The 14,956-nt window shown below is 42.9% G+C and overlaps 2 protein-coding genes across 4 annotated transcripts in view; both read right to left on the bottom strand.

Annotated features, from left to right (window-relative positions):
- The window catches only part of LOC310691973 (butyrophilin subfamily 3 member A2-like), a 64,746-nt gene that overhangs the window by 30,736 nt on the left and 19,054 nt on the right, over nucleotides 1–14,956 (bottom strand). The gene's annotated exons all lie outside the window — the stretch shown is intronic.
- The window catches only part of LOC310691981 (E3 ubiquitin-protein ligase TRIM39-like), a 40,065-nt gene that overhangs the window by 6,226 nt on the left and 18,883 nt on the right, over nucleotides 1–14,956 (bottom strand). The window lies entirely within an intron of this gene.

Raw genomic sequence — 14,956 nt, 5'->3', positions numbered from 1 at the left:
TTTATACCTATCCCATATTTCAAATAGAGATCTTCAGAAAATATGCTTACCAAATCCTTTATGGACTTTTGTCTTGTTATACCATAAATATGTGTGCCAACCAAACCTATTATCATAACCCTCCGAATCCAACAAATCTGAACTTTCTAACAACATCCATTCCTTTAACCAATAGAGGCAAGATGCTTCATAATACAATTTCAAGTCTGGCAGGGTGAAGCCCCCTCTTTCTTTAACATCTGTTAACAACTTATATTGAATTCTTGGTTTCTTCCCCTGCCAGATATATCTTGAAACCATCTTCTGCCATTCCTTAAAAATTGCTGCCCCCTTGATTATTGGAATTGCTTGATATAAAAATAACATCTTTGGCAGCACATTCATTTTAATGACAGAAATCCTTCCCCATACCTCCAGATCTCTTTTAATTCCATTCCACACCGGTATATAATTATTCTGAAAAAGGTCTATATTCTTTGGTGTTAACCATATTCCTAAATATTTAACTTTTTTGACAGCTTCTGTACAGATCTTTTACTGCAACATATCCATCAAGTCTTGTTTCATATTTTTAACTACCATTTTAGTTTTCTTTTTGTTCAATTTAAAACCTGCTACATGCCCAAATTGTTCTATCTCTTCTAATACTTCTTTAGCACTGGTTAATGTTTCTTCTGTTGTTAATACCAAGTCAACTGCAAAGGCTTTCACTTTATGTTACTTCCGACTAACTGAAATTCCTTTTATTTTTTTCATTTCTCTTTATTGTCCTTAGAAAGACTTCCAGTACTGATATGAATAATAATGGTGATAGTGAGCACCCTTGTATTGTACCTTTCATAATTTCAATATTTTCTGTTATTATATTGTTTACTATCAGTTTTGCTTTTTGTCCTCCCAAAGGACAGGTAGACCTTCTATTCCTTCCCTCAGCCTTGCCCCAACCTGGCTCAAATTGAGGAGTGTGCAGCTGCACAGGTACAAGCCCTCAGTCAGCCTGGACTTGGAAATTCATAAAGCTGAAGAAAACAAACTGGCCTGTGGTTTGCTTGTCTTCAGTATGGAGCAGAAGCAAGAGAGGCAGTTCAGCCGGGAGGATAATATGTCCTGTGCTGTACACCATCCGATTCCCTCCACAAAAGTTCCTTTCATTGGCAAGGGGAAATTCCCTCATCACCACTAAAATGCCTGAGAGGACTTGGGTTCAGAAGGTGTGACGCACAACGTTGGTCTGGGGAGATTGGATCAGGTGCATCTGAATCATTGCCTGCTCGCCCCCAGCCCCCTTCCTAACCACAACAATTCCTCTGCCTTTTTTTCAGGACTAATCCTCCTTTCCCTATACACTTCCTTCTAATGGTACTTTCTTTTCAAATCTGAATGGAAGTTTGCATGCACAGCTTTGCTTTAGCTTTAATCACTGTACAGCAGTGCTGGTTTTCAGTGCTTTAAAGCATAAATGCACATACATAAATATCCAGAAGCACATCATTAGATTAACTCAAGCAGGAACCTCACCTGGTCTTCTGTTTTCTTCACCATATCTACTTTGTGAATTCTTACATTTCTCTGGAAAAGGAACGCAGAAAAGCAATGCATGTTTATGGGTGAATTGGGCTCTATATTTTCCATTACTAATACAGGATGAGAAGGTAGCTATTATTATGCTATATTTTTAAGAGTGTGTGCCACATCTGAGAATCTTGGTAGTCTAAATGCAGAAGAGCAAAGGGAAGCAAAGGGAGCCTTCGCCCAACCTGCCTCAAAATAGCCAAGGATGAGGGTTGTGCAGATGCACAGGCACAAGCCTTGGAGTTTGTAAAGCTGAAAGGAACAAACAGGCCTGTAGTTTGGTTGTCTTCAGCATGGAGCTGAACTGGGAGAGGCAATTCAGCCTGGGGGATATGTGGACTGTATGTGTAAGGGAGGGGCAACAAGGCAAAGTGGGACTGAGCCACAAAGCTCCTTGAGGGAGAATCAGAAACAAATACAGTAGTGCCCCGCAAGACAAATGCCTCGCAAGACGAAAAACACGCTAGACGAAAGGGTTTTGCAGTTTTTGAGCTGCTTCGCAAGACGAATTTCCCTATGGGCTTGCTTCGCAAGACGAAAACGTCTTGCAAGTTTGTTTCCTTTTTCTTAACACCGTTAATACAGTTGCGACTTGACTTCGAGGAGCAACTCATAGAACATGGTGTGGTAGCCTTTTTTGAGGTTTTTGGTGATTTTTGAAGCTTTTCCAAAACTTTTCCGACACCGTGCTTCGTAAGACGAAAAATTCGCTAGACGAAAAAACTCACGGAACGAATTAATTTCGTCTTGCGAGACACCACTGTACCAAACAGGGAGATCAGATACTTATTTGTAAATGAAACTGAGTGGGAGCTTACAATATTTTGCAAAACCGGGTCCTTCGAAATATGAGTCATTGATACATTTTAAAAATCATAGAAACAATGGATGACACAAATACACCTAAAACAAAAGTGTTTCCTTATTCTCTTGAAATATTTCATATTCATTCATTTTGCTGCACAGGTTCAGCCAAATTTGAGAAGCATTTTGACCAAGCTCACAATGCAACATGAATGAAAGGGACAAGATATTTGCAAGGGGAGTCATTTTGGCAAACCAATAAGTGAACTGGAATAGGAATTCCTATCCCAGCCCCCAGCTTCAGAACACCTTTAAAAAAGAGAGAGGCAAGTTTTAAAAGAAGATGCAATTTCCTCATAGTGAATACTTCTGCATTCTCCCTCTGAAACATTTATGGCATCATTTTGAGGGTTCATTAAGAACTTCTGAAACTAAACTTAAAGACCTAACCATGATTTCCCACCTGTAAACAAAGGGGAAATTGAAGAAATCCCACTCCTTTTACCAAACATATATTTACCTTTAATGAAACAAATCAATGTGGCAATTAAAGCAAGAATAGCTATGATGGCTACTGCAAGCAGTGCCCAGGAAACAGAGCTCCAAGCAGAGCAATATGAGGTAGAGTTTTCTGCAAAACAGAAATGTCAAAGAAGTTAATATAACTATTATTTATTTATTTATACCCCACCCATCTGGCTGGGTTTCCCCAGCCACTCTGTGCAGCTCCTAACAGAATATTAAAAACACAACAAAGAAGGTAGTAAATTAATTACATCTTTCTAGGCTGCATTCCCCCATATTTTCATTTTCAGTGTATCAGTTATATGGGACAGTTAACACAGTATAACAGCTTGGCCCAAGCAGAAGCAAATGTCTTTTCTGAGGACTTAGCATGCTCATCCCAATAGATTTTACTTTTCTCACATTTTGGGGCATTGCATGTTTAAATATGTGGACCGTGGCTAAGGACAGACTCACTTTCTCTTAGTTTCTCATTTCTCATTTCTCTAATCTTCCCTTTGGCCCATTTTCTCATCAGTTTGTTTTTGACAGCTGAAGATATATAGATAGATAATCAGCACACAAATTTGATCAGATTCTTGTGCATTTTTCCTAATACACATATTTTTCCTTACAGAAGCTGGCCTAGTATAATCTATTTTAGTACATTAATCTCCCTAATATAAATATTTTTGTATTTACTTTCCCTAATATATGTTTTAATATGCAATTTGTCACTTACATGATTTATTTAATCACTTCAAATACTATTTAATATAATTTTACACATACCATAAGCTGTACCACCCCCCTCTCCTACACAGGACAGAGTAGTCATCATTACCTGAAGCAGAGAGACTTAAGGTATTTAGAAATTGTGCTTCTTCATTATGTGATGCTCTTAAAAGGGGGGGGGGAATAGTGAGTGAATTCTTCATAACCAATAGAAACCTTTAAAATCCTGCTACAACACCCTGTGGTAGAAAATGGGTTTTCATGCAGTCAGCTCCAGGTTCAATTCCTTTTCAAAGTATGTGAAGGCCCTATCAGAATGGGTGTCTTGTGGCCCCTTGTGATATGTGGACCTCTTGTGAGGTATTATGGGCCTATCTTATTGCAGTTGCTGCAATTGGCTTCAGTTGCTGTGGCCAGCAGTTGTAGACAGTTTTGTTTTATCTGTCTGTTGAGCTGAGCTCCAGATTCTTGCCCTCTTCACTAATTCTAACTTGCTGATGGTTGGCTGTAGGAAAAGTCTTGCCTTAGATATTTCTTTTTAGGCTGTGTTCTTCATATTTTTTTACCCCCAAAAAAGTTCAAAATGACTTTTTAAAAAAAATTCTGTAAATAATGCATCCATGTGAATAATCCAGAATATGCTCTAGATCAAGGACTTCAAAACAGTTTATCCTTAAGTCCCCACCCCACCCCTCCCATTGGTGCTGTTTGTTCCTGAAGATGCTGCAAAAAACACCTTCAGGTCTGGTTGGGAAGGAGTTGGCAAGTCCTGTTCCCTCCCTTCATAATCTAGATCAGGGGTCTGCAACCCGCGGCTCCGGAGCCGCATGCGGCTCTTTTACATCTTTGCTGCGGCTCCGGGGCGGATACTAGCGAGGGGAGGAGGCGCATTGTGCGCCCCGACACTCCTCACTGTGGCGGGCGCTGTACTGGCTGTGACATCGCATGGGGTCCCGACGTCACCTTCCCGCCCGCTGTCAGATCATGGCTCCAGAGATATATTTGTTTTAAATGTCGCAATGGTTTTGCGGCTCCCAGTTGTTGTTTTTTCTTTGGAAACGGGTCCAAGTGGCTCTTTTTGTCTTAAAGGTTGCAGACCCCTGATCTAGATTGTGACGTGAAACACTGCCGCTGCTTTTTCTTCAGATGAAATGAGACCTCCTAAGCACAAGTTTTGGATATGTTTATGTGAATAATGTAGTTTGTATTTTGTCTCTTAATGACTTCAACAGGAAGTCACAAATAAACACTTTTTTAAAAAGTTTAAAGTTCCTGATGTGTTTTAATGAGATTTAAAGTTGATCCTGAACTACAAAAAGGTATAGATTTAGTTGCTTGGATTCCCTCAGCATCTGTAATAGGAGCATAGCCCCGAACACGTTTCCTGATTCTGGTAACCTGATATATACAAGTAAGAGTTCCTGGATGAGAATTATGGGAGGTGGGGGAAAGGCCCATTAATTTGTAGGAGTCGATCAGCTATGAAGCAATAGGAGCCTCAAGCACATATGAAGTTCTGGTTCATAGCCTGCATTTAACTACGTTACCAAGTCTATGACAACACAGCACATTTCTGGTGTTTCTCTGAACCTTTTACCTAATAAAGACATTGGTGTTCCCAGGATTACAGCACAGAAGGAAGCAAAAAATTTACATTCCGTGAGAGCCAAGTCTCTTGTTCCTCTTCAGGCTGTTCTGATCTGAAATAACAGCAACAATGCCAGCAAAAATAAATATGTGCCAATAACATGAAATGGCTTTCTGTAACATTCATGCAAATGCAAAAACAGCCCACCTGATTCAAAATTAAGGAAGAGCGCATTTAACCTGTTTTCTCGAATCTTCCATTCCTGGGTAAGGTGATTGAGAGAGCAGTTGCTGAACAGCTTGGTAGGTTTCTGGATGAAACATCTGCTCTAGACCCATTCCAGTCCGGCTTCCGCGCTGGTCATGGGACCGAGACGGCTCTGGTCGCCCTAACAGATGATCTCCGCAGGCAGCTGGATCGAGGCGGGTCAGGGCTGCTGATTCTTCTAGATCTGTCAGCAGCCTTTGACATGGTCGATCACGAACTCCTGGACCACCGCCTTGCCGACGTGGGGATCCAGGGCACAGTCCTTCAATGGCTGCGCTCGTTTCTCTCTGGTCGGGGACAGAGGGTGGCGCTTGGGGGGGAATTGTCATCACGCCACTCCTTGGTGTGTGGAGTGCCTCAGGGTGCAATTCTCTCCCCGATGCTTTTTAACATCTTTATGCGCCCCCTCGCCCAGCTTGTCCGGAGTTTTGGGCTGGGTTGCCATCAGTATGCTGATGACACCCAACTCTATCTGTTGATGGATGGCCATCCTGACTCGGCCCCAGACACGCTGACCAGATGTCTGGAAGCGGTGGCTGGATGGTTACGTGGGAGCCGGTTGAAGTTAAATCCTTCGAAGACAGAGGTCCTCTGGCTGGGGCGGGACGATATGGGATCGAGAGGGCAACTCCCATCTCTTGCGGGGGTGCAATTAGTGCCAGCACCGTCCGTTAAGAGTTTGGGTGTAATCTTTGATACCTCCCTCTCTATGGAGTCTCAGATTACAGCTATAACAAAGGCGGCATTTTTTCATCTCCGCCAAGCTAAGCAGTTGGCCCCTTATCTCTCTCGTCCTGACCTAGCCACTGTGATCCATGCGACGGTCACCTCCAGACTGGATTATTGTAACTCGCTCTACGTGGGGCTGCCCTTGAGACTGACCCAGAAACTCCAGCGGGTGCAGAATGCCGCGGCGAGACTCCTTATGGGGTCTTCGCTGCGAGAGCACATTCATCCGGTATTATACCAGCTGCACTGGCTCCCGGTGGAGTACAGGATCAGGTTTAAGGTGCTGGTTTTAACCTTTAAAGCCCTATACGGCCTAGGACCCTCGTACCTACGGGACCGCCTCTCCTGGTATGCCCCACAGAGAAACCTACGGTCTGCAAATAATAACATCCTCAAGGTCCCAGGCCTCAGAGAGGTTAGGCTGGCCTCAACTAGAGCCAGGGCCTTCTCGGCTGCGGCTCCAAACTGGTGGAATGCTCTGTCACAAGAGACTAGGGCCCTGCGGGACCTGACATCTTTCCGCAGGGCCTGCAAGACAGAGTTGTTCCGCCAGGCTTTTGGTCAGGGCGCAGCCTGACTCCCTCCTCTGGCAACCTGCACAGAATTTTGTTTAATCGGTTGCCATCAATTTGATTTTAACTAATTTTTATAATGAAATATTTTTAGAATGTGTTATTATTTGATTGTTTATTTGATTGTTGTTAGCCGCCCTGAGCCCGGCTTTGGCAGGGGAGGGCGGGATATAAATAAAAATTATTATTATTATTATTATTATATCTGTAACTACCACAGCTATCTGCCTTTGTACCAGGCTGTTTCAGAGGGATCAAAAATTTCTGGGACTGACCTTTCACTGAGGATGAACTGCTATAAGAAAGGTGGGGAAAGCTTTTTTTATATAAAATCACCACCATCCTCTCAATCATCTCCATCTTTTCAGAAAATAGTACAGTGGTACCTCTGGTTAAGAACTTAATTCGTTCCAGAGGTCCGTTCTTAACCCGAAACTGTTCTTAACCTGAGGTACCACTTTAGCTAACTGGGCCTCCCACTGCCGCCACGCGATTTCTGTTCTCATCCTGAAGCAAAGTTCTTAACCCGAGGTACTATTTCTGGGTTAGTGGAATCTGTAAATTGAAGCGTCTGTAACCCGAGGTACCACTGTATAAGCAAAAATAAGACCAACACAACCCATTTTACAAACAAGTGGTCACTGACACAACTAGTGCAACAAGGCTGGTGCACACTTCTGATTACTCTGCACCCAGTGCACTCTCACAGATGGTGTGAAAAGCCATGTACATGAAACATTAAACACATTATAGATCTACCCTGAACTTCCTTATGAAAAGCTGCATTTTGATGGTTTTTTCCCTCAGACCAGCTTCAAACTGAAATGAGAAAAAGAATGACAGATCTGCATTTTAAGGCAGTGATGAGTATACAACCAGAGTATGTGACCATAACCACCATTTAACAATTTTCCCAGTAGAATTATAATACAATCTATTACCTTGTCAAGTGCTAAAAATGTACCTTGCATTTTTTATGCAGGGTGTTCTTACTGAAACTATAGTTTTTTTGAGTCCCAGAAACTACCAGGAAAGCGAAATTTCAATTGGTGACACAATTTAATATCCAAGGGTGTGTGAACTAATTTGCATATAATGAGAGGGAGACAAAGAAACAGGTCATAATCCAAAAATATTTCATGAACTGCTCACCGCCCACACCCCTTTTAAACCATATATCACCCATTTTCATGTTATTTGGAGAGAGAGAAACAACAAGGAAAATGTACCTTTTCCTGAGCATTAGACGTAATCCCAAAGTTCAGTCCCCAATTAATGAAATGAGAATTGCATTTGACATGCATGTTGTTGTGGCACAACTGAAAATGAGAGTAGATAAATCATAAAGCACAACATGATGTGAACATTGACCAGGAAAACTTAAGGATTAGTTACCTATTAACCATCCACTTATTGTACAAATACCTTTGTTTGCAAGAACACCCTCTTGACACACATGAAACTGGTTTGTAACTGAGAAAATATACTAGCAAAAACCACCTGTCATTATGATGGGTAGCTTGTGTTTGAACAGAGAGCTTTCTGGGCCTGTGTGCACATTTGCAAATTGCAGACACTGTGCTGTGGCTCTCCACATGTTGCAGCAGTTCAACTTTTATCAGATCCGGCCAGTATGGATGAGGATGACAAGATTTGTTCAGGAACAGTTAGAAGAACCTAAGTTAGTTTACCTAAGGGGTCCTTTTTTCTAAGGATTGGATCTGACCCCCAACTCTCCAGATATGTTGTCCTCATGTCAAATTGTACTCAGTAGTTTATCAAGTACATTAGGACATTTTTGATTACTTGTTTTTTAATTGATTAGGGGTAATATTATATGGAGGGCTGGAAAAAGAAATTTAACTTGCCATTTTCTCACTGCAGCACTACAAATGTAGAAGGCACTGTTACTCCAAGGCTCTCTTCAAACTTCCTCACCTGCCAGGAAAACACTGTCCCTGACTGACCATGCCTGAGGCATGAATGCTTTCTTGTGCCCTCAGAGACTGCCTGGCTTGGGCAGATGCAGCCAACCAGCCCAGGACAAGGAAACCTATGAAGTAGAAGCCAGGACAGTATCAAAGAACATTCTAATGTTATCTTCACTAATATATATGTATTTTTATTCACACTTTACCTCAGTGTTAGCGTTTTTGTACACATTATTTGTCTGGAAAATTGCATGGCAAAATTTGGAGCAGTGTGAATTTCAAAGGATGGTTGTGCTGTGGTTCTCATATTGTTTCAGAAAGCATGAATTTGGTAGGTTCCCCTTTAAATACAAATTGAATTCTTCCCCCATTCCTAGGCAGGAATCACTAGGCCAGGGGGCTCCATGGCTGGCCTCTTCCATGCACCTTCTGCTTTCCCCTCATTATGTTCCCCATTCTCTCCTCCTTACCCCGACCTCTCCCCAATTCTCCCCTCACTCCTTTATTTCTCACACATTTGTTCCCCCAATCCTCCACTTCCTAATGTGCTGCTGAGGGGGGAAGTGTTTTATTTGCATTTTCTGGTGTTTACGTTGCTGGTTCCCCCTAAACAGCTCCCCTCCATTTAAAAAAGGAAATGTTTCTTTAAAAGGAGGTTATCTCTTTGCTTGCTTCCTGCCCCACTCCCTGTGATAAAAAGGCAGAGATTAGTTGGACGGGAGCTTTGAGGGGGGGGTGCTTCTGTGCCACAATAGGAAAATGGAAGGTGGGAAATTTAACTGGCCATCTTATGATAAAATGGGAGGTTGGGTCATTGTGCCTAAACTGCTACCTAATCCTAAAACTTTTACCTCAGAGTGCCACTATACCCAGGGCTAGCGGACAGCTGCGCTAACCCCGAAGCTTGGGGCGTGCGGAGCTCAGCGCGCCCCAAGCTTCTGGGTGCAGGCAAGCACTCCGCTAGCCCTGGGAGAGCTGGGTCTCCCACAGCTAGCGGATAGCTTCCTGAAGCCTGGAGAGCGAGAGGGGTCGGTGCGTACTGACCCCCCTCGCTCTCCAGGCTTCAGCGAAAGCCTGCATTCGCCCCATAAGACGCACACACATTTCCCCTTCATTTTTGGAGGGGGAAAAGTGCGTCTTATAGGGCGAAAAATACGGTAATAGTCAGGATTATAATGAAAAAAGAGCCACTCTTACAGGGTTGCTAAATTCCTTTGCCAAATCTGCATGAACTACAATATTTTGCCAGCATGCTGAAACATTCTGTAGCTCCTTCATATTTATTTATTTATTTATTGTTTGTTTGTTTTATAAACTGTCTGTCGTCCAAGGATCAGAGGGCTGTTTACAGTATAAAAACACAAAAATACATAACATAATAACAAACTAAACACATCCACCCACACCTTTTCCCATCGTTGTCAGTCATCCAAGGACTTGGATACAAAAAGAGGGGGGCCACCAGGGGACGCATTGGAAGATGGCCGACAATAACATCTCTCCGACCCACTCGACATAATTAAGAGGCTGATATGGGAGTATGCAGCCTCTCTTGCCCCCCAAGGGAATGGGGGGCACTGCCTTGCCTGCTGTGTCCATAATTCACCCCCGTATTCGAAAGAAGGGGGTGAGGGCACTTGGCACGAAGCCCTCGGGTGAGGTAGGCTCTCCCGGACGCTGTCTCTAATCGCGCACTGGTTTGCATCAGCTTGAAATATAGAATTGGAGAAAAGAAGCAAATGCACATACTTCAAGTGAAGATCGGGAGTAAAGACTGCTGATTAATGGGATCTCTGTGATGCGGAGCGACGGGCTGGATAATAAATCAAGTGAAGACTCATCATTAAAAGAGCGGTATGTTGGAGTGAGACGGGAAGGGGGGGAGGAAAAAACTTTTCTTTTTTTTTGTCTTACCCAATAACCCTCACCCCCAGAGAGAAAGAATCATTGCAAATTACTAATTAGAAGCAGGAGATTAAGAACTGTGTGGAAATGAATTTCTGATCAAAGAGAGGACTGGTGGGAACATCAAGAATGGAAAGAAAGCTTTGTGACGCAGTTACAAATGGAGATTCATCAAGACAGGCCTGCCCACAGGAGGACGAGGGGGAGGAGAACCATGGTCATCGGAATGTGAATGTATGGTTATCAGAATGTGAACTTGACCTGGCAGGGCCCCCTGAGATACAGATTGGCAGGTCTGTGGAAATCAACCGACAGACTTTGGGAATGTTTTCTATGGAGGTGTGGAAATGGCATCTGTCCTTTATGTGATATGGCTCTTGGAGAGTGTAAAATCCACACAGGATATGTTTGTTTTCAACCCGCTTGTGAAGATTATCAGAGATCACAAAGAAAGGAATATATGATAACAACAAGAAGATGAGGAAAATAACAAAGAGACTATCTGGACAGAACTGGATAGAACTGAGAAATTAAAGCAGCAGCAAGAGTGATGTTTGGATCCCTTTTGGAGCTCGAAGTATGGGTACCCCCAACAAAATTTTTAAAAAATTGGCTGTATAATTTGGAATTAATGTGATTTGGAATTAATGTGATTCGATTGGCCTGTTAATAAAAAACATTTTTTTAAAAAAGGACTTAGATACAAAAAGCAATTGCTGGAAAATTGTGAGTGGAGATTCTTGTTCAATCTCATTTTTGTGTTTGCAAAGTGCTACTGTAGTGAGGAGGTATTTGACAAAGAATGGGGAAAGTTTATAATTTATTTGAAAAGCTATTGTAAACAACTACATACATTGGTAGGATTGACAGAAAATTTGTGGTAACAAATTTGAACTATGGATTGACAAAGGATTTATAAAAATGGTATTTAAAAAAATACCATTTCTCACCTCCTCACCCCTTGCCTTTTCCTGTAAGACCTATTACAGTCGTTAAGAGTCGTCAACAGGCTCTCCCAGCTATCTGCCTATCTCCCATTCCCACCACCCTTCTGAGTAACACCCCTCCCCACCTTCTCACTATATAGAAGGATCTGGCAACTTCTGTTTCAGGGTATCTGAAGAAGTGTGCATGCACACGAAAGCTCATACCAAGAACTAACTTAGTTGGTCTTTAAGGTGCTACTGGAAGGAATTTTTTTATTTTTATAAAAATAGAGTTATGATAGAGTTGCAGAGGGGAAATCATTACATTAAGATCCACAATGGGGGAAGGGAAGTCAGAAGGGATTGTATGTTTATGTTTTTAATTCATTTGTTTATGTGAAATAGAAAATACAAAAATAGAAATAATTTTTAAAAGTGCTACTGTAGAAATGGGATTTTGACTCTCCTCTCTTTGATCAATCACTCCAGTGTCATATTCCAAACTCCCTCAAATGTTCATATTAATTTTAGTGCATAGTAATGGGAAATAATATTGGGGAAATAAATGATATCACAGTATTTTTGCATCATATATTGAGTTGTGATTTCAGAGTAATGTAAGTCTTTATTTGAGGTGCAAATCTAAATATTCTCAAGGATTCATGCATCTGAATGACACTGCTGCCTTTCAAAGAGGTCAAAATCAGTATTTCCTTGCTACTAAAAGCTTATTACAGTATGTTCACTTTTAAAGGTATTCATCTCACAAGGCAAGAGACTTGACCCACCCCAGGTAAGTGTTGCTCTCATTGTGGGAGGTGTTGCCCTTTTTGCAAAAAAAATTTTGCTTTTTCCACCTCACTGCTATTTCCACACCACCTCTTTGCCATTATTATCCTGTTAATATAGGTGTGGGAAATTTGGGAAATGGGTACTACCTCCTTAAAAGGGTAACATGTGACTTGGACCCTAGACAGACAGGAAAAACAGCTTTAGTTTTGTAAGGATTGTTTTTTTGGTGTGCAAATAGCACATCCAGTAGAAGTATATTTAGAAGGCCTTCCCTCTATGTACCGTATTTTTCGCCCTATAGGATGCACTTTTTCCCCTCCAAAAATGAAGGGGAAATCTGGGTGTGTCCTATGGGCGAATGCAGGCTTTCGCTGAAGCTTGGAGAGTGAGAGGGGTCGGTGCGCACCGACCCCTCTCACTCTGCAGGCTTCAGGAAGACATCCGCAGCCTAGGCAGCCCTGCGGGAGTTCCTGCAGGGCTGTCTAGGCTGCGGATAGCAGCCTGCTTCCCGTAGCGCCGGGCGCTTCAGGAACACATCTGCAGCCTAGGCAGCCCTGCGGGAGGTCCCGGAGGGCTGTCTAGGCTGCAGATAGCAGCCTGCTTCCCGGAGTGCCGGGCGCGCTGAAAGCAGAGCGCCCAGCGCTTCAGGAACGCATCCGCAGCCTAGGCAACCCTGCGGGAGTTTCCCACCCTGCGGATAGCAGCCTGCCACCCGGCGCGAGAGGCACCCTGAAGCAGAGCGCCCCTCGCGCCGGACAGACATCCGCAGCGTGGGGAGCCCTGCAGGAGTTCCCCACAGGGCTCCCCACCCTGCGGATAGCAGCCTGCCGCCCAGCGCAAGGGGCGCCCTGAAGCAGAGCGCCCCTCGCGCCGGGCAGACATCGGCCAGCCCCACAAGCTCGGGGGACAGCAGGGAGGCGCAGTGCCGCCATCCCACTGTTCCTCGACCTGGTTCGGTTTCCCCAACCTGGTTTTTTGGGGGGGAAATAAAGGGGGGGAATTTTCCTTTATTTCCCCCCCAAAAAACTAGGTGCGTCCTATGGGACGGAGCATCCTATGGGACGAAAAATATGCTAGATATTTAAAGGCAGCTAAGAACCAAACTAGATGTACACATGTTTAACAGATTGGCACACTTCTAGTTTAGGCTAGAGGGGCTTGTTTATGAGCAGAATTATGTGCAGTAGTGTAGCATGGTGGGGCACATGGGTGGTTGCCCCAGGCACAAAATTGTTAAGGGCATAAAATTTCAACACCCGGTGCTGCTTCAATACAGCTGTGCACTTCTATCACTGGGCTCCATTGAAAATGGCTTCTCCATGCGAACCAGAAGTGACCTCTGCTGAAAGTGGAATGACTCTTCTTATCTCTGTGGCTGCGATCTCCTGGGTGATGTGGATGCCATTAGGCGGCTGAATGCACAGGTGTACTCCATCTATTTCCATCCCTCTACATGGCCCTGGGCACTGGCAACCCATGCTATGCCACTGACTATGTGAATCTCTAACAGAGTGGAATCTGAATATATTACCTATCTGGGTTTTTGTGAAGCACAGTCCAGTTCATCAAGCACATGCAGTACATACTGCTCTTGTCCTTCTGGCTTGCACTCTTTATAAAGATTTGAAGAGTATGGTTATCACTCCTCTATTATTGACCATTCCTGGTCACCCAACCACTGTTACAGTGTCCTTTCTCTTGGCAGACCAAGATAAGCAGGTGACAGCAAAGGTTGCAAGGTTTTTAGCTGGGGCAATTAGAATAAGATCCATTATTTGACTATTTACCTTTATCCTCTGTATACCGCATTTTGTTTGTTTTATTGTGATGGCTGGTGGCTGATGCAAATAAAGATTCATTCATTCATACTGCTGACGGCAGTGCAGGAGGTTATTAGAAACACGTGACTAGTTAGTATTGATTAATAAGAACTCTTGCACCATAGCTATATAGATTAATGCCAATATACTATTAGAGGAGTGCTAGTAATATCAGTTGTGCCCTAATTCAAGGTACACAATCATACTCATGTTGCATGATTTTTTTAAAAAAAAAACCTAAGGTATTCATCTCACAAAGCAACAGACTTGTCGCATCCCAGGTAAGTGTTGCTCCCATTGTGGAACACAGGGAGAAGAAGTTTACCCTTCTGCCCCATCATGGTCCCAATATCACTTAGCAGCTGCTGCTATTTGCATTAGAAGCTAATTTCCATTTTGTACAAACGGGAACTTTCTTCCTGATGCAAATAGCAGCTCCAGAGGAATGTTTGGGAAGAGAACAATGAGAGGAACTACTCACCACAGTACAAATCCTGACTGGAGTCCCCATTGATTGGAATTTTGCAATTTCAAAACAATATGCTATATTATGTTCAACAATATCATGAGTTGTCTGGACAACATATACACTGTCTTATTTGTATATTTTGTATATACAAATATACACTTATTTCCCATTGAAATCCATGTGAAATCCATTATTAGTCTCAGTAGTTTCAATGGGAAGTGCAACTAAATTACTCTTGATCCAATCCAAATGTTTACCCCATTTACTGAAAATTCAATAAGCCATAGAACAGACCCAATAAAACATAAGCAAGAACTTAAGCAGCACACAAATATACAATCA

Source organism: Podarcis liolepis, assembly GCF_965112155.1.
Source record: "Podarcis liolepis genome assembly, chromosome: 13".
NCBI lineage: Eukaryota > Metazoa > Chordata > Lepidosauria > Squamata > Lacertidae > Podarcis > Podarcis liolepis.
Note: the sequence above shows the minus strand (reverse complement) of the source record. Positions and strands in the feature narration are given on the sequence as shown.